The following is a 3,018-nucleotide window of genomic DNA, read 5'->3' as shown; positions in this document are numbered from 1 at the left end:
GATCCCCGCAATCCCCCTCCCTTCACCCATCCTCCCCCTCCCCTCCCCTCCCTCACCCCTTTCCCTATATTCTTGGACTCCATTTGGATTATAGCTTTCCTATGATAGTTAACAATTAGTTTTATAATAGTGTTGAGTACATTGTATCCAATGTAATTTTTTTATTTTTAAAAAAATGGATCATGAAAAGAGATAGCATTTAGAAAACAGTAAAACTCTTAATACATGTAGTAAATTATATGTTTTCTAAATTATCTTTTTTACTTTCTCTGAAATTCAGTAGATCTTTCACTTGCTAATTCTACAATCCATATTCTTATAAATAACATGGTAAACATTCCCTATTATCTGCTGTGAAATTAGCCCTGAAGTAAAGTGCATACAGGGTTCTATAATTCATGTTAATGACTGCTGATATAGAGCAGGGGCCTGAAAGGTGGGTAAAAGAAAAACTTGAGACCTTGAGTCTCTTCAAGGAAAGTACTGGACACCTGGCTAGTCCTAAAGAGTGAGTGGGCAACCTGATGAGAACAGTGGCCCCCAAGTGAGCCTGAGTCACAGGGTGTTTTGGTTCAGTATGGAAACTAAAACATGGTATGCATTCTTGAGTTGTTTTTCAGATACTCTCACTGGATGGGAAATACAGTTTAGGGGGAATTTAGGAATTGAACTCTGAGAGCCATTCATTATTTTAAATTTCCCCCTCCTGGGGCCTGCCACACCCACCTTAACATCTCTTTCCACTAATCTGAATCCTGATCTCTGAAGAGAGAAGAATCTCTGAATCCACCTTTGCTCCCTCACTTAAGGGTATTACACATTTTAGGGCCAGGAAAATGCATAATCTCCATGTATTGATTTACAGTGTTGGCCATCTGAAATGTACCCCTGCTTTAAAAACCTTGGCTTGTAAACCATCAGGGAATTTGGGTCTTAAATGCTAGCTGTCCATACTCCTTGTGTGGTGCCCTGCAATAAAGATCCCTCTTTTGTTGCAACTCTCCGCTTCAGTGTCTGGCTTTAATTTGCCAAGTGGGCAGACCCGAGTTTGTTTTGATAACAACTGTTTAGAATCATTTTTAGTGATACATAGCTTTTAAGCATCTCTTCTACTGCCAAGAGTCTGAGAAAAAGACATGAATAATATTTTCCACAGCTAAAAAGCCCAAGTTCATACTATGGAAGGGAACTCTGATGTGATGATACTTGATATAAACCTACTTGGTTGCCTGAGCTGGGAAGTCTCTTAATAGCCATATATTCAGTATAATGTTTTATGATTACTGTTGACACTGAAGATAATAACTGGCATGCTTTAATTAATTTTTCTCTATACTCTTCTATAATCTAAAACATTCTCACATCAAGAAAAGTGTAAATAATAGCTGTAAATTTTACCAGGTATACTCCTTGTCATAAAACTATATAATTCATTGATCTGTAGAACTATGATGTAAAATATATTAAAATATCTATATAAATGCAAGTATAACAAAAATACAATTGATTATTATAGATTTTAAGTCTTAAATATAAGTAAAGGTTCCATAGACTACTAGACATAGCCTGATAATATGTCAAAATGGTTTCCTAAGGGAAATCAGAATGATGTTCCAGAATATCATTTTTAACAGCCCCTATTGCTCTTTGATACAACCTGATTTGCTTGGGGAAAATGTTGTCACTGAAGTGCTAAAAAGCATCTAAAAAATAAAACATAAGAAGATATCATTTAAAGGTAAAAGATACATGATAGGTGTCTCCAAAATCCTTCCTCTGAAATTCACTTTTGTAATTCCATTTATACTGTTACACAGACACATAGGATTTCTAACTGACCCATTAAGACCCTAGTAAAGGTTTCATTTGAAGAAATAAATAACAACCCCCATCTAGTATTTATAGATTGCCATAAGGTTAATATCTTTGGAGAAAACAAATCAGCTAATAGCCATCACTACTTCTTAGGCAGATGATTTATTTCTACCATACAGAGAGAAAGGGAAATGCTTGAGCAATTTTCCCAGGCCTTGGAGGCAATCAGGGGCAATACTGAAATCTGGTGGCAATCTCCTTATGTCAAACAGTAGAGCAGGCTAAGTATTTCTCCCTGGTTTCACAATTAAAAAAAAAAAAAAAAGAAAGAAAGAAAGAAAGAAAAGAAAAAACCGCAGTAAAGATAGAAATAACAGTAGTTGATATATTCTGACCATTTTCCATTTGCCAGACTATATTAGTTTTTTTATGTGCTACTTTATTTAATTTGACCCTTACAATGACTATTTAAAGAAATTAATAATTGCCTATATCATATAAATAAGAAAGGCATGGTTAAATTATTTGTGCATAGAAACATAGCTTGTTAGTGATTGACTTAGGCCATGAAAAAGCCCTTTCAACTTTCCCAGGGTCTATTCACTTTTTATTACATGACATCATGTCCCTTAGCACAGCATCATATGCATATTAAGTCAAACTAATATGTTCATGGTATTCTAAGAAAAAAAAGTATTTAGTAAAGATAAGAATTGAGTTCAGAAACATGTAGCCTAAACATTAAGTACTCAGGACATGAGGTGAAACAGTAGTGGTAATAATCAAAAAAAATAAGTTGGAAAACAAAACTCTAAAGTGCAGACATAAGATACATTTTCAAATCATTGAACTTTCATGACACTCAAGTTTCCTATGAAAAGAATTAAATTCCAAGGAAAAAGATAATATAATACTTCCGATGTTTTGTCCTGAATGTTAAACTGACCAAAAATATACAATAGTATCCAGCTGTAGTGGCTCATGCCTATAATCTTAGCACTCTGGGAGGCTGAGGCCGGTGGATTGCTTGAGATCACAATTTTGAGACCAGCCTGAGCAAGAGTGAGACCATGTCTCTACTAAAAATAATAAAATTAGCCTGGTGCAGTGGCACATGCCTATAGTCCCAGCCCAAGTCCCAGTCCTCAGAAGGCTGAGGCAGGAGGATTACTTGAGCCCAGGAGTTTGAGGTTGTGGGAGCTA

This window comes from Otolemur garnettii, unplaced genomic scaffold (assembly GCF_000181295.1).
Source record: "Otolemur garnettii isolate 467f Iridium unplaced genomic scaffold, OtoGar3 scaffold00157, whole genome shotgun sequence".
Lineage (NCBI taxonomy): Eukaryota > Metazoa > Chordata > Mammalia > Primates > Galagidae > Otolemur > Otolemur garnettii.
This window is presented reverse-complemented; position numbering follows the sequence as displayed.